This window comes from Lissotriton vulgaris, chromosome 2_1 (assembly GCF_964263255.1).
Source record: "Lissotriton vulgaris chromosome 2_1, aLisVul1.2, whole genome shotgun sequence".
Lineage (NCBI taxonomy): Eukaryota > Metazoa > Chordata > Amphibia > Caudata > Salamandridae > Lissotriton > Lissotriton vulgaris.
In genome coordinates, this window is record NC_141687.1 from 1538888847 (window position 1) to 1538914074 (window position 25228).

Consider the following 25228-nt stretch of genomic DNA (forward strand, 5'->3'; position numbering starts at 1 on the left):
GGGTCAGTGACAGGTCTGTGACAAGTTGGACAATCTAACTGACTAAGCCTACCTTAGTTATACCGTTTTCAGGGCATGTACCACCCCCTAATGTTGCAAATTTGTGTATTTCCTTTGTTTGATTGGTCAGAACAATGGGGAGAGGTCATCACACCATACCAGTATGAAGTCATCTTCCCTTATTTTAATTAAGCTAGAACCCCGCCCATAATTTTATTTTCCCATGTCTTTTATTCCACATTATTTTTTGTTTAATATACAATGTTAACAAATTTTCAGTTCTTCCTTTCTCCAGGTCATGGGGTTAGGTTCCCAGGCGCATCGCTGGTAAAGTGAGACTTGGCGGGAGTTCGGTGACAGAGCATCAAGGAGTCCGAATGTGCACGTGCAGCAATTTCAAAATGGAGTTTTCAGACACACTTCAGGCCCAAATACAAGCTAGTAATAAAGTCAAAGAAAGACATGTTAGAATACGAAAATAAAAGAATGCACTGTATACCACTTATTTCTACTCTAACCCCATTACTTTATTTTAACTATAGCATTAATGGTTTAGCAGAACATACGAGGTTTAATTTAAGCAAAAATATATACATTAGCATGTGAAGTTTAAAGCGGCCATATTAGGCACTACTGCGCAGCTGCAAAGAATTCCCATCAAAAGAAAAGTACGTCATACTACGTAGATGCAATAGACGCATGTGCAAAGGGGTGCCGTTTGCAGCGGTTGATTTACTGGGACTTTGGAGCCGGACATTGGAGTGCTGCCTGACACGTGACTGCGAGGACCAGCAGCCCTTCCTGCACACAGCTGCGTCCTCTTCCCGCCTGCATCCCGCCCACTGTCTACCAGTATTTAATTGACTACTCTCTCCGCTACGCGGGTCGCACGCGGACGTGCGCCGGGCGAAGCCCGGGCCAAGGGCGGGCCCGTTTTAGCCCGTTCTAGACCGAGGGAGACCGGACCGGGCTATCCCTCTTTCACCCGTTGAGCTTATCCTCTTCTCCATGCACAAATTGTAAGTACCCTGTGGGCGATTCCCTGATTAGCAGTATGGCTGTACGTAAAACGAGGAATAAAACTATGGCAGCTAGAGGTCAACTAACAGGAACTTTGGACAATTTTATAACTAGAGCCAACTTAGTTATTGATCAAGGGATAACTCTAATGGAGCGCAGGGTGTCACAAGATCTTGCCCTGGCCAAAAGCTCCTCAATGGGTCATTTTGCTAATGTTCCTTCACCTGAGCGCGACAGCCAGACAAACTTAACTCTTGTACCGGTAATTGTTCATATCCCACCCCGCTCACAGGAGCTTGAACACCATTCATTGATTGTTTGCTCACAAACATCGGAAGCCCCGAGTTCTAATGATCCTCTCATTCCGATTTGTTCACCCGAGACATTAAGTGACCGAATTCTTCGGGAGAGACATGCGGGTGAAAAACCAAAAAGAAAGTGCACAGCATGCCACATAATTACACTGCGCTCAACGCAACATACACTCCAAATACCACTCAGTGCCACATAATTACACACCACATAATTACACTGCACTCAATGCAACATACACTCCAAATACCACTCAGTACCACATAATTACATGCCACATAATTACACTGCTCTCAATGCAACATACACTCCAAATACCACTCAGTGCCACATAATTACACACCACATAATTACACTCTACTGAATGCAACACACACTCCACACAATACCACTCAGTGTCACATAATTACATGCTACATAATTACACGCCACACAATTACACTCTATCGATCGCCCTCACTCTATCTATTGCCCTCACTCTGTCGCCCTCACTCTATCTATCGCCCCTCACTCTATCAATCTATCTATCGCCCTCACTCTAGCTATCTATCGCCCTCCCTCTACCTATCTATCGCCCTCACTTTATCTATCACATCACCACTGCATCACTCAGCACCATCACAGCATCACTCAGGGGCACCACAACATCACTGTGCGCTACCACAGCATCACTGAATGCTACAGCATCACTCGTCGCCACCACAACATCACTCAGCGCCACCACAGCATCAATCTGTGCCACCATTCAACAACAACTGGTTCAAATATGTTCTCTCAGTGTTTCAAGCTTTATTACAAATGTCATAAAAAGATGTTAATATTTCACTTCTGTTCTTGGATTTTCGTCACAATAAAATACACTGAACATAATCTTCACAAAAGTTATTTACAAATGTTTAAGCTATTGCCATTATAAATGACAATAACTTTTATTTAAGTATAAATTAATAAAAAAATTAAAAGCCATTGTTATTTGTAATATCAATACATCTAATTCACGTAAATACAACACATATTGCATTACAACTGCTATAGGTGTCACATTTGCGAACGTTATAACTATTGGCATTGTAAATGACAAAGCTATTAATTTTTTTTTTTTGGTAGGCATGGGGAGATTAAAGTGCTTTGCCCAGAATCACAGGATGTGGATGCGACCCCGAGGCTTGAACCTTGGTTTCCAGCACCAAAGTCGGCAGTCTAGCCAATGGATCACATCCTCTCCCCGTCTTCTATTTTCAGGCGATATGCTAGTCACTTGAGGTGGGCGAGCCAAGCCTGAACCCTGGCTCTGGCTCAGTTTGAGGTCCTGTTGGAACCTCAACCCCATAATGAGCCGAGCTTTCACATGACTTTTGCCTCCCTGCCTCTTCACAGGATGTGGTATTATGGCCAGAGCTAACGACTAAGGAACTCAGGAATCAGGTTTGAGTCTCGGCGCCGGCTCAAAATCATGCGATTCTGAGCAAATCGCTTAATCTCCACATACTTATAAACAATGCATGTGACCTTGTGTAATGTAACTGGTGCTATTGTAAAGCGCTCCTTTACCATTGGGTTGAGTTAGCGCTATATCTGAAAAACACAGAAGAATACACTTAGAGGTAAAAACTAAGTCTTAACATATGGAAAGACAAATAGATACCCATTTACAGACTGATTTGTGTAGAGTGACCCAGAAAACCTGGATGAATTGGGGTTTCCCAGCTTAAATTGTGTGATCTTAGGCAACTATCTTATTTCACCAAAACTCTTTTTTTTTCATTATGGCGCATCAAAGCACTTTCGAATATGTGATTTCAGACTACCAGCATACATGCCAACCCTCCCGATTCAGGTGGGAGACTACAGATTTCAAGGCTAGTGTCCCACCTCACGATTCCTGCATTCAAAAACCTGATTCTATGGCAGGACCGGAGGCTTCTGATTATGCTTTCTCATTTCTTTGCTGCACAAAACAGCAGCCAATGAAAGTGAAACTACAAATGTAAAAAACAACATTTCCCATGAGGCTTTGAACCACGCCTCTCTTACATCAACCAATCACAATGGCAATAAGCATATAAAGTATAGAGACACTAATCTGGCCTCCTCTTTCTTTGCTGCTCCGCACCCCAGATAAGTGCTCTATACTTTATATACTTTTTTCTAGCTGACTTATGGCCTGTGCCTTATGTAGCGCCTTGGCGCGTTGTTATGCACTGTGATTGCCTGTTTGGTCGCGCTTTGTTCGAGCGTTACTTGTTTAAATTGCCTGCATTGTTTTCAGTTTGCCCGTGACACTGTCCCGCGATCGCGGACTATTTAGCGAGTTAATTTATTTTCCTTTTGCCCTGTCTGACCTTTAGCTGGGGATCGGAGCTTCCCCGCTCCGCACCCCGACTCCGTGGAGGCGCGTGTTGCGCCCGTAGGCCCCCGCTCTCTCCCTCTGTGTCTCTGCTGCCTGCGGCCGCTTGGATCGCGGTCCGCGCTAGTGAGGGGTTTAGCCCCCCCTCGGGGAGGGAGGCGCATGCCGGAGCCCGGGGAGGCCCTGCGTGCGTCTCGGAGGTGTCGCGCATCGGTATGCGCGCGCTGATCTCGAAGGTGCCTGCTTGACGCTCTGCCCCCGACTGAAGTGGGGATCTACGCAGCATTGGCCAGGAGCCGAGGGCGATTTATAAAATCTTTTGGCAGCATTCTTTCATCGCTTTGTGCACCGGAGCTCCCAGCATTTAACCCTTTGCCTCCCAGTGAGTGAGGAGGCAAGCTCATAATTTTTGGAACCCCTTTCTGATCTTCAGTAAGGGTTACTCCCTCCATTAGTCCTAGATTTGGACTTTATCCTTCATTTTACCTTGGTATTACCGGCTCCTGCGCCTGGCACTCCCCAATTTCGAGGCCCTCGCCTGGGCTGGTACCTGAGCTTCCCTCTGGGGACTGGAGTTGGAATTGCTGATTCCTTGTAATGATGGCAGATAATGAATACTGCGATGAGGAGGGTGCTGCGTGTGACTACCAGGGCCATGAGGAATTCTATGAAGAAGAATCCATGGAAGATATTATTGATAAAAAAATTGGACGCTAAATTAGACAAAGCCCTTTCCTCGGCCCTCCTTCCTTTGGCCAAGAAATTGGAACTTTTAGTCCCTGGTAAGCCTCTTTCCCTTCCCAACAAGGACTCTTCTCGCCCCCCACCTAAGAAGGTGGCACTTGACCCGGCCTGGCCCCATGCCCAGTCTTATGAAAAGATTTATAAATCTAAAGTGTCCTCTTCTGACAAAGCTCTGACCTCACGTCCCCCTCCCTCCCCCCTCCTAATGACACCACTACTGATACTGGCACCGATACTGATTCTTCGGATGCCGCTCCCCGCAAACGCACTAGGAAGCGTAAGCATACCTCTCCGGTCACTCCCCCTCCCTTCTCTTTTGACCCAACAGACATTGTCCACCCTGGTCCTCAGATTGGGTCCCCCCCTGCTGTGGCGGAATATCTGGAGGCCCACCTCCGTAAAGGATTTGATAAAGAAGTAAGATCCCGCCTTAAGGCCGAATGCCCCCGTCCCGATTTGCCTCACAAGGTGGCAGTTACCCCGGACATCGACCCCTCCATGACCACATTTTAAAGAAATATAAGAAAGACCCCAAAAAAGGGATTGATCGCGCGCTCAGAGCGTGCCAAGATAAGGTCCTTGACCTTTCAGGACCTTTGGCCAAGATCCTGGAGTTGGCCCTTCAGGCCCAAGAGACTGGGGATGCCATCCACCCGGAAGTCCTAGCGGCTTGGGCTCAACGAGCCATTTGCATGCTGGGAAACGCAAATTGCGCTCTTGCCTCGGAAAGACGGAAATCGGTCCTTCTGCGGATCGACCCTCAGTTGGTAGAGTTGGCTTCCTCAGAGCCGGGTCCCTTGGCGGAAGGACAGTTGTTTGGGGACAACTTTGTGAAGGACATAGCAAAATTTGTCAATACGTTTGCATCCCTGGATAAGTCTCAAGCCTCCTTGAAGAGGGTGTTACATCAGGTCTCTATTAGGGCGGGACGTGGCAGAGGACGCTCGACCGGCCGCTATTCAAATTCCAGTCCTCAAAGAGGGTACGCCCCTAGACGTGGCAGAGGGTACACGCAGGAACCGGACCAAGACGGTTTTTACCCGTCAAGATCCCGCGGCTTCAGGAGCCGCTATAATCAAGGGGTCAACAGAGGCTACAAAAACTTTGATAATCAGTCCTCTGGTAAGTCAATTGTTTCCTTTGGTCCCGCTAGGGGGAAGGTTGCGTCATTTTGTCACGAACTGGACAAACCTCACTGCAGATGCTTGGGTCCTTCAGACCGTCCAGGGCTACGAGATAGAGATGGTGGACTGCCCCTTGCAGCCTTTTCCCCCGCATCCTCTCCTTTTTTCCCGTCTCGAACAGAGTTTTATAGACTCAGAGCTGGACGAACTTTTGACAAAACAGGCCATTGCTGTAGGACCCTTAATTCCAGAGGGCTTCTGCAGCAACGTCTTTCTTGTGCAAAAGAAGGGAGGCGGTCGAGGCCTTGTCTTGAATCTGAGGGATTTCAACCCCTTTGTTACTTATCGCCACTTCAAGATGGAGGGTATCCATCTTTTACGAAACCTCCTGTTGGAGAACGACTGGATGGTCCGACTAGACCTAAAAGATGCCTATCTGACAGTCCCCATCTGCCCATCTCATCAAAGATTTTTGCAATTCCCTTGGAAAGGGCATTGGTTTCGCTACAAAGTGCTTCCCTTCGGCCTGTCATCAGCCCCTTGGGTGTTCACCAAGCTTCTCAAACCTGTGATCTATCGCCTTCGAGAGATGGGAGTGCGTCTTATTGTCTACCTAGACGACATGCTCCACCTGGCCCAGGACCGGTCCCTCCTTCTCACTCATCTGAAGTGGACGACGTCCTTGCTGCAAAATCTGGGATTCGTGATCAATACCAAGAAATCGGTGATGATACCGAATCAGCAGATGGAGTTCCTGGGCTTCCAGATAGACTCTGTTTCAGCCCAACTGCTCCTTCCCCTTCACAAGATCAGGTCCATCAAGAGGGAGATAAAATCCACCTTGACCAAGGAGAAGATTTCCTTGCGGGTTTTGGCGCGGATTGTGGGCCTTCTGGCCTCGTCGGTCCAAGCCATCTTTCCCGGCCCCTTGCACTACAGGGCCCTGCAGGGACTGAAAATCTTATATCTTCAGAGGAATTTTCACTATGATCACTTAATCCCTCTTTCCCCCGAGGCTCGGGAGGAACTTCAGTGGTGGCTGGATCACATGTCAGTCTGGAATGGCCGAGCCATCTTCGGCGCAGCCCCAGATGTGGTAGTCGAATCGGACGCCAGTCAGTGGGGCTGGGGCGCTCGCTGTGGAGAATATACCACAGGAGGACGGTGGTCAGCAGACGAACTCTCACTTCACATCAACTGTCTAGAGTTGTTGGCAGGGTCTTTTGCCATCAAATCTGTCTCACCGCTGAAGAGCAATTGTTGTATACTCCTTCGGATGGACAATGTCTCCGCGGTGAGATACATCAATCGACTAGGGGGGACGAAGTCCCGAATGCTGGTCCACATTGCGAAGGAATTTTGGCACTTCTGCCTGGATCGCAAGATCTCTGTGGTGGCGGAATACCTTCCGGGGAAACTCAATCAGGTGGCGGATTGGAATTCCCGATTTCTCAGAGACTTCAGCGATTGGAGACTCCATCCATCGCTGTTCTCTCAGATCATGACTATGCGAGGCCCATGCCAGATAGACCTGTTTGCCTCTCGCCTCAATGCCCATCTCCCCCTTTTTTACAACTGGAGACCAGACCCAATGGCGATGGGGACGGACGCTTTCCTTCACCATTGGGGGCAACAGAGGAATTATGCGTTTCCACCATTTGCGCTGATTCCGAGAGTGGCGGCGTTGATACGCCGGTAGATGGCGACAGTAGTGTTGGTGACCCCACTCTGGTCGACTCAGTCGTGGTTTCCCACACTGTTGGAGTTATCAGTAGATCTCCCCTTCCGGCTCCCAGTCTTCCCGACGCTTCTGCAGGACCCAGTGGGAGCTTGCCATCCATTGGTCCTGCAGAACCAACTGACTTTGATGGTGTGGACGCTCTCTGGAGACATGAATGCCTTGCAGGCCTTTCACGAGAGGCTTCCAGCTTTATGCAGCAAGCGTGGGCTCCTTCCACCCGGAAACGATACTCTGCATCTTGGAAGAAGTGGGTGGGTTGGTGCCTTTCAAAGCAGGTGGATCCCGTGGGATCAAATGTGACAGATGTACTTAATTTTCTATCTGAACGTGCAGCCTCAGGCCTGGCTTACAGGTCGGTTAATAATTTCAGGTCTGCAATTTCTGCTGGTCATGACCACATTGACAGTAAGCCTGTGGGGATGCATCCCTTGGTTTGTAAGTTGCTTAAAGGTGTGCACGTGGCCAACCCTCCTCTGCCCAGGTATTCCACAATGTGGGATGTTACTAAGGTGCTTAATTTGTTGGAATCCTGGCCCAATAATGGTGATTTGTCTTTAAAACAGCTTTCTGCCAAGCTTACCATGCTGTTGTGCCTCATTTCATGTCGTAGGGTTTCAGATGTTAGGGCTTTAGATTTGGCTGGTAGGATGTTTTCCCCTCAGGGTGTTTCCTTTGTCATTACACGGTGTACTAAGACCATGTCACGCTCAGTGGAGTACCCAGCCTTTCCACATAACAGCAAGCTATGTGTTTTGCAGTGTCTCAAATGTTATGAAGAGCGTACTATTGCGCATAGGATTGACCCTTTGGGGCAGTTGTTGATTTCTGTTCAAAAGCCCTTCAAGCCAGTCGCTGCAGCTACTTTAGCCAGATGGGTTAGATGGATCATGTCGGAAGCCGGCATTGATATTTCTGCTTATGCTGCTCATTCAGCTAGAGGTCCGATGGCTTCTAAAGCCTATTTACTGGGTTCCCGCTTGGAGGATATCCTGAAGGCGGCTGATTGGTCTTCAGACTCGATGTTTAAGGTGTTTTATTATAAACCTATTCCTCATGTTTCTGATGCTGTGATTGATGAGCTTTAATTGTTAAGCTTTGAACCAGCATAATCAGAAGCCTCCGGTCCTGCCATAGAATACAAAATTTTCTAGCTATTGCGACAAGAATTTTAGATTCTATTAAGGACACGGAGGCGAGGATTATCCCACCCGTTGGGACAGTTATGTAACTGTTTTGTTGTTATTACATGATGTTGTTTAACAACTTTGTACCCACCCTCTGAGAAATGTTGGTTGTGGGTGTCTTTTCTCAAACTCTCTTTTCTGTTTCAGGAAATGACTCCAACAAGAGTTAATTGCCTCCTGTGGATTCGGCTGCTATCCCTTCCTGTTGGAGGATGATGCCTTATGGTTCTGGATTTCTCCGTTGAGAATAGCTGATGGAACTGTTTCTCTCCGTTGAGAGTTAAGACTTTTGTTCACTGTAACGAGACTGTTCGCGCAAAGAAAGAGGAGGCCAGATTAGTGTCTCTATACTTTATATGCTTATTGCCATTGTGATTGGTTGCTGTAAGAGAGGCGTGGTTCAAAGCCTCATGGGAAATGTTGTTTTTTACATTTGTAGTTTCACTTTCAATGGCTGCTGTTTTGTGCAGTAAAGAAATGAGAAAGCATAATCCTCGCCTCCGTGTCCTTAATAGAATCTAAAATTCTTGTCGCGATAGCTAGAAAATTTTGTATTCCTCAGCAGGCTTCTGCTGACCGGGACTGGTCTAGTGAGACTCGTAGTATTTACTGCCAGTAATCTGCTCCGGCAGGCCAATGCGCAGCATTTTTGTCACATGCTCTCTTTCTGCCATAGCGCTTTCACCATGCTCCTGACAGGTAAGAGAAAAAAAAACATGTATCTGCATTTCTGATATCTGGTCCTGCAGCGGCACACTTTCAAGTCCCATTTAATAACAGACCTTATTCAGACCTCAATATAGTCAATGTGAGAAACTTTATCCCGGTTATTTTTTCTAAAACCTCCCACTTTCCTTTTCTAAAATGTTGCCATGTATGTACCAGTTGTACCAAACTATCACTTTTAATAAGTACTTGTCAGTGAAGTGCTATAATGTGCCCTATTAATGTCAAATCTTACACATGTTAAAGAAATACACTTTTTTGAACTTTGAACAGACTGTCATATTTTACTTTGTTATACAATTTATGTTTTACTTATTTATAGTGTTCGGCTCGTGCACAGGCTCGAAAGATCCGAGCCTTGGCTCAGCTCTCCCTGCTAATTTGTTGGCTCGCTCACCTGTAAGAGCCACGTGGGCACCATAGCCAGACGTTCCTCAATTTAGAGCCCGCTGGTTGGTGATAGAAATCAGGGCTATTAGGAAATGTTTGGCACTCCGTACGGGAAAAAAATGCTGTTTAGAAAGCGTAACTTTTAATTTCATGTCTTTTATCAGACTATGAACGAATCTGGTAGATAATAGCTTGAAAAACATAAAATGTTTTGGAAAGAAGCGCGTCGTATTTTGAATTTTTTTTTATAAAAATGCATCAGGAATATAACTCGAAGATAACAAAGACAGCCATATACTTTTAATTATGAAATCGAAAACTATTGGCTCATGTTTGTCCAATAATTCGTTGTTCTCCGTTCGAATGAACTAGAGCAGAAATCGTGACGAGAAGGCGTCCTTGTTTGCTAGGGTAGTCAAGATTTCTTTGTCCGCCTTTTATTTCATATTACTTAACGAATTTTCTAAGACACGCCGCGCTGGAAGCCTGGAACGGACACGTCACTGCTCGCTACTCAACCCAACATGAAGTCAAGAGTGGAAGTACAAATACACTCAACCAACAGAGTAGTTGATTTGACCAATCCACGGGCAGATCTTGCTGTATTAGCCAACCTTCTCAAGGGGGTTGGTCGGGACGTCAGTACTGTAATCCAATCAAAACGCGAACATCACTAGCCGTGTGCGGTGATGGAGCGGGCTCTTGCCCAGCCATCTCTCGCCAGGCCTAGCTGTACTGGAACCAACCAATGGGAAGACAGTGTAGGAATGGGCGGGTTCTTTTTGGTGAATCGGTGATAGAAGTGTAGGAACAACCTAATGGGGAGCTGAGCTGTGCTGAGAGGTGCAGGTAAGAAGGAATGGCAGATTAGATAGATTTGTTGTTGTCAGATGGTGTAACTCTCAGTGGTAGTTTACTTTGACCCCAGTCCAGAGGAGCAACGTGTCCAAGACGTTGACTCAAAGCAGCTCACACTGAGTGACACTGACCCTCCCATCCATGCATCCTGGACTACTTACTCCTCGTCTCATCAAATCCTGTCTAGATTCTCCTGTAAATGTATCCCTCCTATAACTGCCTGAAAGAGGATAGGACTGCACTTTCTGCACCCACTGTGGCTGTACCATGCTCTGCCCCCACTCCTGTCTATCCTGTGCCACCGATGACCCCACGGATTGTGCTTTACCACCCGGTTGCATCCCTTTGTAAGTGCTCCCTACGCCTGCCCAGAACCACTTATGACTACAGCTTCCCTGCAACCACATTCATGTTCCAGCAGATTGGGGATTTCACCTTTTGTTTGTTTACCCTACGTGGCTGCTTACAGCATGTGCTGCACCCACAAGAATGCCTCCCTGTCTGCCTCGACTGCCCCCCCCCCCCCTGCAACCTTTTCGTGTCGACACACATCTGTAACGCCCCCCGAACCGATTCTCTAACTTCATTTCCATTCTGTCTTCACCTGGCTGTGACTTTACCTCCTGTCTGTTTTATTCCAAATGTTACTACACTCTTCGTCTTATTGCACGCACTCGCGACACTACATGCCAGCCCAACCCACCCTTGACTGCACCTCTGCCTGTGAGCTCCCACTAGTTACTGCTCCTACTTAACTGTCTGCACCTTCTTTGCATGTCAACGCTCACCAATGGCTGTACCTCTTGATTGGCACGCCTGCTACTCAACCCATCTTGCCCTAGACCCATTTGTAATGCTCCCCCTCTTTTCACATCTCCTTCCTGTTCAAATGCACTTGCAACCATGCTGCCTTGGAGTGGCCAACTTTCCGTTATCACTAAGCAGGAGATAATGCCCCGGTTACTTACCGGTAATCTTCATTACTCCGAGTCCATGTCTTCCTCGCCACAGTAATCTACATATGAGCCTCCGGCTCCACACAGAACTCCAAGTAAAATTCAAAGAGCAGCGCTCTAGTCTCCCCTCCCTCCTCCAATATGGCCCCCGAGGCTTCCACCAATCCCATAAAGGGACACATATCCAGCAACTCAGCCTGAAAACCAAGCCGCAGACATGAAGCCACCACCAGGGCCGGGAGGGAAGGGAAACTATACTGTGGCGAGGAAGACATGGACTCGGAGTAATGAAGATTACCGGTAAGTAACCGGGGCATTACCTCCTCGTCCTGTCTTCCTCGCCACAGTAATCTACATATGAGCCGATACCAAAGCAAACAGCTTCATGTAAGGAAAACAGACCACCACATCAGTGCAGTGAAACATATTTTAATAGACAGAGGCACAATAACCCAAAATGGACAACCTCTTAAGGCACCCCAGCAGTCAAAACAGAAGAGGCAAACGAAACAGAACCCCCACCCCCAATCTGGAGGCGGTAATGGGACATGAAGGTATGCGGAGAAGACCACGTAGCAGCCCTGCAAACATCCTCCATAGACACCCCTTTGAAAGAAGCCCAGGACACAGCAACAGCCCTGGTGGAACGACCCTGAACAGGAAGAGACGGAACCACCGACACCGAAGCATAGGCCAAAAGAATGGCCTCCTTAATCCACCGACTGATCGTGGACAGGGAGGGCTTCATACCCTGACGCGACAAACCATAGTTTACAAACAAGCAGTCAACCTTACAAAAGGGAGAAGTGCGAGAAACGTAAATCAGTAAGGCACGCCGAACATCTAAGAGGTGCAAAAGGGACTCCTCAGCCGAGGAGGGATCAGGACACAGAACCGGAAGAACCACCTCGGCAGACCGGTGAAAAAAAGAAGCCACTTTAGGAACAAAGGTGGGATGAGGGCGCAAGACCACACGGTCCGCCAAAACCAACAAAAACGGGGCAGAACGAAGGAAAGCACCCAACTCACCCACACGCCTGGCAGAGGCAATCGCCACCAGAAACACCACCTTGAGAGTCAAAAACTTCAGGTCCACAGACTCCAAAGGCTCGAACGGAGCCAACTGCAAGGAACGCAAAACCAAAGGAAGGTCCCAAGGAGGAGGACGCAGGACAGGACGTGGCCGCTGGAAAGAAAGAGACCTAAAAAGTCGAGCAACCAACGGAGAAATGGACACCAAAGGCAGGACATGAAAAGCCCGAATGGCGGCCCACTGAGCCCGAAGGGTCGAGATGGCCAAACCCAACACAAACCCATCGTTCAGAAAGTCCAGAATGCGAGCCGGATCCAAAGAATCCAATGTCAGCCCACGCTCAACACACCAAGAAGCAAAATGATCCCAATGCTTGGCGTAAGACTTAAGCGTAGAAGGCCGCCGTGACTGCTGAATGACACCAGCCACAGTCACCGAACAACCGCCACGTATCAGAGACTCCCTCTCAAGAGCCAGGCCCGCAGACCCAGGGAACGGAACACCGGCAGCGGAAGCTGAGGACCCATCAGAGGATACGGCACGAACGGCAAGGGCCACCCCGGAGACACCGTCAATTCCTTCAGAAGGGGAAACCAAGGGCGACGCATCCAACAAGGTGCAATCAGAAGCACCAACGACCCCTCCCTCTTGATTTTCTGTAGCACAGCCGGAAGCAGGGGAACAGGGGGAAAGGCATACAGCAGACCCTCCGGCCAAGGGAACGAAAGGGCGTCCACCCTCCAGGCGTCCCGGCAAGGCATAATCGTGCAAAAACAACGGGTCTGGGCATTGGCCTGGGAGGCAAACAGGTCCACAACCGGACAACCAAACATCATCCGCAACCTCCTGAACATCCACCTCGTGAGAGACAAGGAACCCATGGAAGGAAACACCCGGCTCAGACAATCCGCCACAGTGTTCTCCGCCCCAGGTAGGTAGATGGCAGACAGGGACAACAGATGCACCTCCGCCCAAGAACCAATCCGACGAGCTAGGCAACTGAGGGAGCGAACCCTGCACCCCCCTTGATGGTTCACATACGACATCACAACCTGATTGTCCGTCCGGATCTGCACGTGGTGACCCTGAACAAGAGCTGAGAATTCCAACAGACCCAGAAGGACGGCCTTCAGTTCCTTGAAGTTGGAGGAACATGACAAAACCGACTGAGGCCAAATCCCTTGAGCCGCCGAAACCCCCAGAGTAGCACCCCATCCCAGCAGGCTGGCATCGGTAGTGACCACGCGGGTGGGAACAATCAGAAAAGGGCGGCCTTTGGACAGATGACCCTCGTCCAACCACCAACCCAGGACCACCCGAACCCCCTCCGACATAGGAACCAGAACATCCATATCGAGGGAACAGGGGTCCCAATGCGATAAAATGTGGGACACCACCGGGTACATATGAAGGCGAGCCCATGGCACCGTCAACAAGGAAGCCGACATCAGACCCTGAACACGCAACCACAGGCTCACAGGATGAGAAACCCCCACCAACAGGGAGCGAACAGCAGACATCAGGGACAAAACACGGGGAGGGGGCAGGAACACCATCCCCAACTGAGTCTTGAACAGAGCCCCAATGAATGTCAATTCTTGTGCAGGAACCAGGGAGGATTTCGGCACATTCACTAGGAACCCATGATGCGTCAGGACCTGGCACACCTTCTGGACATGCAACTCCGCCTTAGGAAGAGAAGAAGCAGAAATTAGAATGTCGTCCAGATAAGGAAAAACACTAACCCCCTCTCCATGTAAATGTCCAATAAGAGGAGCCAGAATCTTAGTAAAGATCCGTGGAGCAGAGCAGAGTCCAAAAGGTAATACCTGGAATTGGTAATGACGCCCCTGCACACAAAACCGGAAAAACTTCTGAAACTCCGGATGAAGAGGAACATGAAGGTAAGCATCCCTCAGGTCGATCGAAGCAAGGAAATCCCCCTGAGAGATCAGAGGAAGGATCAAAGGCAGGGAAACCATCTTGAACCCCTGGTGAGGGACGAAAGTATTCACCCACTTCAGGTCCATCACAGGTCGAAGATCCCCCGTGCGCTTGGACACCAGAAAAAGAATGGAGTACACCCCCTTCCCCACCTGGTCGCAGGGCACAGGAATCACCGCCATTTTGACCACCATGGAAGCGATGCCGTCCAAAAGCGCCAACCGCTTCACCGGATCCCCGGGACAAGGAGTGGCCTTGAAATAGTCTGGGGGCGTCTGGGCAAATCCAATGCGCAACCCCTCCGAAATCACGCGAAGCACCCATTGGTCTGACACAGTCTCGCGCCAAGAGTCCATGAAGCAAGAAAGTCGACCCCCAACCGGACCGACACCAGGAGCGATCCAGTCAGGATTTGGAAGCAGGAGCGGAGGAGGCAGAAGCGCCGGAGAACCGGGACTTATCAAAGGAGGGAGCACCCCGGCCACGCCCCCGTCCACGAAAGGGCTGACCAGCCCGACCCCTCTTCGAGGTACCAAAAGACCGCTGGGAACCAAAAGCACGGAATCTGCCAGGACGGTCAGGAGCAAGCAGTTTACGGTCCTCTGCCGTCTTCTTCACCATGTCGTCAAGAGACGAACCAAAAAGTCTAACCCCAGAGAAAGGGATCTTCATAAGCAAGTTCTTCTGAGCAGCATCAGCCTTCCAGGAACGGAGCCACAACTGACGCCTCGCAGCCACAGAGGATCCGGCCGCAGAAGCAGCAGCCCCCAGTGAATCAAAGGAGACATCCGACAGTAGACGGACCTGCTGCTCCATCATCGCCAGGGTAGAAGAAACATCCTCCCCCTGGTCTAACAACTCCGACAGAGACTGGAAATCCTTGAGCAAGGACTGGATAGTGTAAGAGGAATAGGCCGCCGCCCGGATAGAAAAATTTGCAGCCGCAAAAGTGCGTTTCACAGCACCATCCACCTTACGGTCAACCGGGTCCGCAGGAGAAGAGTCCTCCGAGACAACGGACCCATGGGAAGACATGCTCGCCAACAACGAGTCCACCTTCACGGAGGCAGGGTATTTCACCGCAAAATCCTGAAGAGGGTACCTCCTACTCAAGAAACGAGGAAAGGAACCTTTGTCCACATCCTTCCATTCATTCTCCAGGACCTTCAAGACAGAGGAATGGAGAGGCAAAGAATCAGGCTCAGGACGATGATATTGCGAAAACAGATCGTCTTCCAGAGGCACCACAGAAGCAGGAAACACCAAGTTATCGCGAATGTGACCCAGCACCTCCTTCAGGTCGGCACCCTGCACAAAGCGACCCCTGACATCAACCTCCTCCTCATTCTCAGAATCGGCAGGAGCAGCAGCGCCCTCAACCCTCGCCTTCTTCGCAGGAGGGACAGGCACCTGACCGCTTAAAGCAGCAGACACAGCAGAATTGATCATCTGCTGCAACATCTCCATTGAAGGAATTTGCACCCCAGAGCCAGAAGCAACAGCCAAAGAATCAGGAGCACGAGCATCAGATGAAACATCCATGACAGCCAGCCACGTGAAGTAGTGCAATACAAACACAGGCAAAAGGTAGAACAGTCGGTCAAAATAAGGACCCGAGGTTGCCAAGCAACCCCACAAACCCCACCTCGACGCATGCCCAATGAATAAATGCAGCCTGAAACGCCGCGCGCGCACCCACAGCCCCAGACTGAGAGCAGAGCCCAGCCCCGCCGAGCCCTGAATGCGTGAAGGAGCAGAGAGCGAAGAGGCAGCAAACCATGCCGACGCCAACCGGCAGCAGGTAAGATAACGCCCACGGAAGCCTCCGGCCCCCCCCGACAATGCCCCCGGCCGCGCAACGTCCGCTCAGCAGGACACGCGGCCGGCAAAAGGCAAGTAACCAAACGGCCGACAGGACACAAGGCGTCCCGGCCACACAGCATACCCAGCCGCAATGAATGCCACGTACGTCCGCTAGGCAGGACACGAGGCACTTAGGCAGAAGAAGGGGGAAAAAAACCATGAAACATACACGCATACGAATAACGGAAGCACAATGCAAAAGAGAAACAAACACTACTTTCCCCCAACCAGATACCAACGGACTAAGGGAACCGCTAAAGCAGGAACCCAGCCCACTCACCTGACCAGCAGGGAACACAGCACTCGGAGAAGTGCAGAAAAAAAGAACAGGCTGAGTTGCTGGATATGTGTCCCTTTATGGGATTGGTGGAAGCCTCGGGGGCCATATTGGAGGAGGGAGGGGAGACTAGAGCGCTGCTCTTTGAATTTTACTTGGAGTTCTGTGTGGAGCCGGAGGCTCATATGTAGATTACTGTGGCGAGGAAGACAGGACGAGGAGGTAATGCATGGCATCGGTAGCTGTTTGTTGTGTGGCGATGGGTCTATGAATCACAGAGTTCGATTTTGAAGTTTCATTCCATTAACTCTTCTGCTAAATCAGGCCCTTTTAAACGACATAACTCAGTGTCATATTATATGCATCAAGTGTGTTTACTGTGTCCTCCTGTATATAATTTTCAATTGCCACATTTGGAGACAGAAGTTACCAGAATTAATACTTCTGTTATCCAAATGGAATGAAATTATGGGAAGCCTTTAAACACCAATGGTAACAGTATCCGCCCCACATGGCCCCACAATCCAAAAGAAAAGTGCCTACAGTATACTTCAGCACTTTTACCATTACATGAAAATATGGGGGAACACTAAAAGCATGCACAGCAAAGGAAACGAGAGCTATAAATAAAACTCATTGATAGGATTCATTAGAAGATGTCTGTTTCACCAGAGTGGATGTATACCGCCACAAGTTGTGATCCAGTGACTATGTTTTAGCCATGGAACAAGGAGAACTTGCATCTAATCCCCACTTTGCCACTTTACTTTAGTATGCTAGTAAAAAGAATATTATAAAGCCCAGCCCCCAGCGACTTTCCCCTGTGTAGTCTGTTGACCTAGCTGTTGGAATCAATGCCACACCAGTTGTGGTCTAGAACAGCATTTGCTATAATGTGGGATGCAAGCTAATTTCTGGTGGATTGCAAAAGTCCAAGCAATAAAGAAGCTTTTAAATTCCGTGTACATCTTGTTACATTTGCTGCTCTTTGAAGACATACCAAATGTTAAGTTGTCTTCTGACAGGTTGCTGCTCATTTTTTTTATCATGTTGATTGGTGTTTACAAACTCGTCTCGTTTTGCAGTCAGAGAAAGAAAAGTTAAGTTAATTATTTGACAATCTTGCAAGAGTTCAAGGAGTGTGACAGTAAAGGCAGTAGAAATTAAATTTTGTAACGCACCACAAAAAGTAAATACCTGTAAAAGAAATGTGCAGTTAGTAAAGCAAAAATGAAGCACATTTTTTTTTTTTAGTAATTCTGACCTATGATGGAAACAAGGATTTACATATGATCACAATAAATCAAGATTTGGTGATTCATATATAATAAATATTCACTGATGCCCGATTTCTACAAATTTTTATTTGTGTGCACTATAGTTATATAAGTAAAGTTTTCAGTGCAATGTTATTGGCATTTTCAGTAACATATGTGCTCTCTGAAATTGGTAGCCCGTGACCACAGGATGCTTTAGTTGCATAGAAAATCGCCTACCGCATGTCTATTGAAGTTAGGTAGGTCACAAACGTTTGTTGTAAAAAATATGCTGTTTTAAAAAGTTTGGGAAGGACTGGTATAGTAGGCTATTTGGAAACTGTTGACCCAGGATACATGGTTCTTGATCCCAGCCTCCTCATTTGGCCTAATTGTGAACTATTGAGCCTCCTCATTTGGCCAAATTGTGAACTATTGGACAATCACCTTTTTTTTTTAATTTAACATTTTCAAAGTATCAATAGAGTTCAATTCAATAAACTTTATTCGATCTATAACAATAGATCATAAAAGCACAAATGGGCAAAAAAACAATACAGTACCGTATAAAACAAAAGTGAATTCCATTTCTATATATAAGGATGATTACAATTTTGTGCATTTCCTAATAAAATCCGAGAAGATGAGTGAAAGGAAAAAAGCCTGCTTATGATCTTATGTGTAATTTTGACCCACCCAAATTTCTCTACAGACCCCAAACGACATTAAAGCTATGTACAACAATAAAAAAAGAAGTATCATTAATTAAGAACCACATGATGTACATTTAGCAATACTGTTTCAAAAACACCAGCCAGCCTGCTAGGTAAAAAAATTAAATCGTATGAAAACGGTCGCCGGATATCTTTAAAAACACTGGTGGTTACTTTAATTAGTCGCAGGTAGCTCTAAGAATAATTGCAGACCTCAAAAAGCTGAGGACAAATAACACCGATTCACTAGTAAGCATTTGCAGAAAAATAAACGCGGGTCTAACCTGTCTAGAATTGCACTTCTTTAAAATGGAGATAAGAGGATTTTCTAGGGACCTCATAGGAGCTACAAAAGAAAATGTGTCATGTCCTGTAGAGACTTACCATCGTAGCCTTAGGGAGGAAGACTCTGACCACTATGTGCCCCCCACCTCCCTCTCCCAGTGGGCCAGGAGATTAAGGAAAAGGTCCAAACGAAACAGTCAATAAAAACGATTGTGCCGACTTTTAATTCAGAGGAGAAAGGGCTCAGTTAATGGCGCGGTTTTCAGAGGGAAGTATCCACACACAATTGGCTTCATCAGCTCCTCAAATTCCCTATCCATCTGCCGTTTTCTAAGGGGATACCCTGCAGGAGACATAGATGTTTTTAAAGGGTGTTTTCAATGACTTGGAGTTCCTCATGCCAAATCTGTCTGCCGTAAGTTACTTTGGTGATTCACTTGGCGTTGTAGCTCTTTAAGAGGGCACCAATAGGTCTATTTCCCAGCCTGGAAGCAAAGTTGAAAATGGCGGAATAGGCCCTAACAAAGTCCCCTTTTTTTCCTGTTAATAAGGGGATGCCAAGTCATGGCGGCATCAAAAACGACTCCCAAGTATGAGAATACATCTGTCTTTGGAACTGGCAATGATCCCACCACAAACGTATAGGGTTTGTTGAGGCGAGCGCATACTTTCATTACAAAGGATTTATTATTGGTCACTCGCAAATCCAGCTGCTCCACAAAATTTACAAATGAGTTCAAAAGGGTTTGCAGCCACCTAGCTGTTCTGGCTATGAGGACAGCGTCGTCCGCATACAATAATACTGGGAGACTCTGCCTGCCCACATGTGGACAGTCAGTGTTTGTCTCCACTAGGGTTTGCTTCAGTTGTTCATATACAAATGAAAAAGAAAAGGGTCCAGAATACACCGTGCCGGACCCCTTACTCAATGCTGAACTGATGGGTGACTCTCAGGACCTTTGTATATCGGCCCACCGCCTTGGTATCACCATGCAGGTCCCTCAAAAAATATGGTGTCTGGGCTAGCTCCAATAGACAACATGGTCTGCCAAAGCTTCGATCTGTTGACAAGATCGAATGCTGAGGACAGATCATGAAGGCTAAATAAACTGCTGGCACGCGCAACAGTGTACTTGTTAAGTACCAGGTACAAATTTAAGCTTTGGTCCACTGTGGATCGACCCGACTGAAAACCGTATTGGGCATCGGATAGGATGTTGTTGTCCTCAGCCCAAGTAGAAAGTTTATTGAGGACAATACGGCCTACCACCTTTACCACTTATTTATTTATTTTTATTTATTTGTTTAAAAGGTTTTATATAGCGCTGGCTAGACCCGAGGGTATCGGAGCGCTTTACACTGGTTAGGCAAGGAAAACAATAGCAATATAACATTTGTACAAAAAGGAAAAATGCAGGACAGTAAGAACAGTATACATAGGACAATTATAACCTGGACAAGAAAATATAATTAGGTCATAAGTATAAGTATAAGTATAAGTATAAACCATTTTATAACGCGCTCCGTTACTGGAGAGTATCCTGGCGCGGGAAAAAAGAGAAAAGCAGACAACAGAGCACAGGAAAGAACCTTAGTTAACACTATTAAATAGATGTGTTTTCAGATGTTTTTTGAAGGCAGCTACTGTAGGTGTGGAGCGCAGGTGAAAAGGAAGAGCATTCCAGGCGCGAGCCACAACCACAGAGATCGACTGGCCGCCAAGTCTGGCACGTTTAAAACGGGGAAGGGTCAGTTTAAACAGAGTGGAGGATCTTAGGGTGCGTGCAGGGGCATAACTGATGAATCTTTTTCTCAAATACTGGGGACCCTGATTGTGGGTAGCACGAAACGCCAGTACCAGAGATTTAAACAAGATGCGCTGTGCAACAGGAAGCCAGTGGAGAGTGCGCATCTCAGCGCGCACGCTCTTCCATCTGGGGATGTTAAATAGTAGACGGACAGCCGCGTTCTGGATAATTTGCAGTCGTTTTACTAGATAAGAGGGGATGCCACTGAACAATGCATTTGCATAGTCCAACCTGGCCAGTATGAGTGCCCGAGCAACCGATTCCCTGGCATCTCTTGGGAGCAGGGGAAAGAATTTGCGGAGCATTTTTAAAGTGGCAAAACAGGTACCAGTAAGTTTTTTTATGTGGTGTTCGAATTTAAGGTCCTCTGCGAACCAAATGCCAAGATTTTTTGCAGGTCTCCCCATCTCTTTCGGGCTGGGAATGTCAGGAGGCCAAAGAGTGCTCATAAACGAGGGGGGAAAAGAACCATAAAAAAGCACTTCGGATTTGTCCTCGTTGCACTTCAACTGGGCCTTCGTTAGCCAGCGAAATACAGAGGACAAACATAGATGGACTATAGATGTGTCCAGATTATCATCTGGCCAGGTGAACAGCAGTTGGGTATCATCTGCATACCCTATGATCTTAGCCCCGAACTGTTCCGCTAGATAAACCAGGGGGGTGATGTAGATGTTGAACAGTAAGGGGCTAAGAGTGGATCCCTGCGGGACACCTGTAAGCAGAGGTTTGGGCTCAGAGGCATGGGGAGGCAACCAGACCTGCTGAGTCCTATCAGAAAGGAAGGAGGACAGCCAGTCTAGCACTACCCCTCCAATGCCTATGTCGGCCAGCCGGCCAAGGAGAAGTCCATGGGGGACGGTATCGAACGCGGCAGAGAGGTCCAATAGGATTAGGACCGCTCTGCCGCCTCCGTCTAAACAGTCCCGAATGGACTCGCTCATCTCCAACAGGGCCGTCTCGGTGCTGTATGCGGCCCTAAAGCCCGATTGAGCAGGGTGGAGGGCGTTGGAAGTTTCAATAAAGCTCTCTAATTGTTGGAATGCCACCTTCTCACAGATTTTCGTGAGTGCCGGTAGGAGGGAGATAGGTCGATAATTCCCTGGGGCCGTCCAGTCCAGTCCTGGTTTCTTCAGAAGCGGCAGAAGCTTGGCCTGTTTCCAAACAAGAGGAACCTCGCCCGTAGCCAGTGAGAGGTTCACTATCTGCGTGATCTCAGAGCAGACAATTTCTGCCACCTCTGAAAGCACCCGGGCCGGACACGGATCGGCAGGAGAACCAGATTTCAAGGACTGAAGCAGAGGGAGAGTAACGTCCTCTACAATCCGCACAAAGTTCGTAAACTGCTGTCCGGAACTAGGACATAGGGAGGGACAAGGGTCAGCTGCAGAGCAGTCGGCAGGAAGAGCTGCTAAAAGGTCTTGCTGGATCATCGTTATTTTGGTCATAACAAGTATTTAATAGTTAAGCTAGCGTGGGAGGTCAGGGATGGGGGGAAGGGAATATGAAAGGAGGGAACTGAGGAGGGTGATGGGAGAGCTGATAGCATGTGGGAGTAGGCAGTAATTATAAGAGAACTGGAGGGGGGAAGGTTAGAAGTATATGAAAAAAATGAGGGGGGGAGTGAGTCTGGTATAATGTAGCTGGAACATAGTACAGTCGGGAGCAGGTTGAGACACTATGCTAGGCGGCACGGTTTAAGGACCCCAGTATTTGTTGAGAAGGTGCAGCTTGAGGTCTTTTTTGAAGCTAAGGTAGGAGGGGTTGCAACTTAGATCTTTAGGGAGTGAGTTCCAGATAGTCGGTGCATTTCCAGAGAAGGATCGTGGTATGAGAGCATTGGTGCTCCTCATTTCTCTAGAGCAGCCCACTTTGTGGAGTTTATCTGAGAGATACAAGGGAATGTGATGATGCAAGCGGTCTTGTAGGTGGATCTGCCTTCGATGGGAAGTCATTTGAGACATTTGAGGATGGAGGAGATGTGGTTAAACAGTCTACAATCAGATAAAAGCATGGCAACGAGGTTGAGGACTGATTTGATTGGGGCTAAGTGGACCTTCGGTGTTCCAGAGATAACGGCATTACCATAGCCCAATTTAGACAGTAACAGTGATTGAACAACTAATTTAAAGTCATCAGCAGGAAAGAAGGGTTTAATTGTCTTGAGGTGATGAAGAGTGAAGAGAGCTCCTTTGATCGAATTTTTTATGTGGGAAGTAAGGCGGTTCTGAGACAAGTAGTGAGATAGGGATAGCACCTATTGTTACAGGCCTATCTCCCTTTTTAATAAGCGGTACAATTATGGATGAAGCCCAATAGGCCGGGCAGCCGGACACTGCTGCAGCATTAATAACCGCAGGCACCCACATATCAGTTTTGGCAATGTAAGGGTCCGTTAGCTCAAGATATGAGCTCTAACTGAGAGTATGTACAGCAGAGTCATTTTGTCAGAACATTGTCTAGGTAGTACCCAATAACATAATAGCCTATGGTAAAAAGATGACATTGTTTGGATGTAAACAGGGATACGGCTGTGGGGATAGGCTCATTTTAACAGGGTAGGCTGAAGACCGTTGTTGATAGGAGGGCAATTGGTGGGATCTTTGGATAGGCACGTGCAAAAATAGGGCGTAGGGATCCCAACCATCAGACCAAACATAAAATACAATATAGGTAAAGTAAAGGGGAGAGTGGACTAGAGTAATAGAGGCACATGTTCCTCAGGCACCAGTCTCCTTAAAGATAGGAGTCCAAAGGTTACTAAGAGTCTACTGTTCCTAGACTTGTGGTTTCAGTTGGTGTCAGATTGAGTACAATAGGTACATCCTAATCAAATGAGAATTCAGGAATCTTTCAAAATGAGGCCAGAAAGCCATAGATCAGCCACATTAATTGGGGATTGTGGGGAATGGATTATCAGTGGTTGAAAGGTGAGAGTAGTAGCTGAATTGATTGCAAAAAAGTTTGTGAGCTCTGCTGCATCAGTGCCATAACAATTAAATATTCCTTACTCGTAAGCGAGAAAGAATGTAGCAGTTGAAAGAGTAAATTATGTTTTAGTGAGGCAATATCTAGAGTAATAGCTAAACGGACATCAGCAGGAATGTCAGAAAGTTAAGCCAGCCATCACTTCTGTTGTTTTAATACAAAGGCATATTCACAAAGTTCCCCCAGATTATTTAAAAGATGGAACTTGGTCATTAACTCTATGTATTTTATTTTTTTTTTTTTTTTTTAAATATATTTTTATTGCAGGAATTAGAAGATCAATACAAGTACGACCAGCATTGTATCATAAGCAATATTAACAGAATAAAGCCCTCTGGCCCCCCCCCCGTACAGTCCATACACAGCCATCCGGCCCACAACCCTGGGGTCGGGCGGCGAAATGTGATGGGGGGTCAGTAGGATGCTGGGGCTGGTCCGGATAATGCACTGTCCGTCATCTGCTTTTCCAAACAAACCTAAAAACCTCCAAAGGAACCCCCCCCTCCCCTTATACGTCTACTAACTAAGAGAAACCCCCCCCCCCTCCCCACCACCAGCGCCAGGGAGCTATCAGCATAGGATCTGCCATTGGACCCACGGGGAAAGCAATAGGACTATCAGTTCTAACGTTCACCGGGACTCGGGGCGAGTCGCTGTTTCACTTTCAGAGTCACTGGGGGCACAATAATCCCTGAGGGCCTGCACCAACATCTCCCACTCGGCCTCCTGCGCCTTCTCTTTACCCTGCCTCCAAGCCAGTTGATAACGCAGCGCGCTCTCTCCCGCCGCCCACTTCAAAAGCTCACTGTGCCATCTGCTGCCCGCCGGACCAGCTCGTGCCTTCCAGTTCCTGGTCACCTCTCGTTTAGCAAGTAGGAGCCCTAGGTCGATAAACTTACTAGAAATTTTATTCCTGGGGGTATGGGGGAACCAGTGAAGGAGCCCCACCGCCGCATCTAATGATAAGAGTCTCCCTGTCACCTCCTCTAAGGTCGTCGCTACCTCCTGCCAGTAGGATGTCAGCCCTGGACAGGCACATAACATGTGTAGGAGGTCCGCCTCCTGAGCCGGACATCTAGGGCATTCCGCCGAAGCCGTGGCAAAATATCGCCTAATTTTCACCGGGGTCAGGTACGCTCTATGAAGAACATAATAGTGGACCAGCTGGAAACGGGCGTTACGTGTGCCCTTCCAGGCTCGCCTCATCAGCTGGGACCAGGTCGTCTCCGGGATCTCCCTACCAATGTCCTCCTCCCAGCGGTTCCTCAAAGTGGTGAGAGTAGCCAATCCCTCGCTGACCAACCTGCCGTAAAGGCAAGTGACCGCCTTCACCGTTCCCGCCGACATCATTACGTACTGGCACACCTGAGATAAGTGGGGTTCCTCCTGCCCGCTCCCCCAGTGTGCCTGGGTCGCCCGCACAATGGCCGAGTGCAGCAGAAAGTCACCCCGGGGGATCCCGAAGCGGTCAATGAGATCCTGAAAGGACAAGAGCGCCCCGTCTTCGTACAGATCACCAACGAGCTGTAAACCGGAATCCTCCCAGGCCGCCAAACGTGACCAATCCCCTCCGTGGGGGAGGGCCGTCAACATCCCCAACGGTATTTCAGGTGCATATGGTGTTCTCAGTTGGCCTCGGGCGTGAGCCCGATTCCAACA

At 48.1% G+C, this 25228-nt stretch overlaps 1 protein-coding gene across 2 annotated transcripts in view; it reads left to right on the forward strand.

Annotated features, from left to right (window-relative positions):
• The first annotated feature begins 10260 nt into the window (after positions 1-10260).
• Positions 10261-25228, forward strand: part of LOC147732864 (dolichyl-diphosphooligosaccharide--protein glycosyltransferase subunit STT3A) — a 163708-nt gene continuing 148740 nt past the window's right edge. The window contains exon 1 of one of the 2 annotated variants that reach the window (XM_086957405.1): positions 10261-10437. The gene's annotated coding sequence lies outside the window, so the exon portion shown is untranslated. The remainder of the gene's footprint in view (positions 10438-25228) is intronic. The other variant, XM_086957406.1, reaches the window with a different exon arrangement.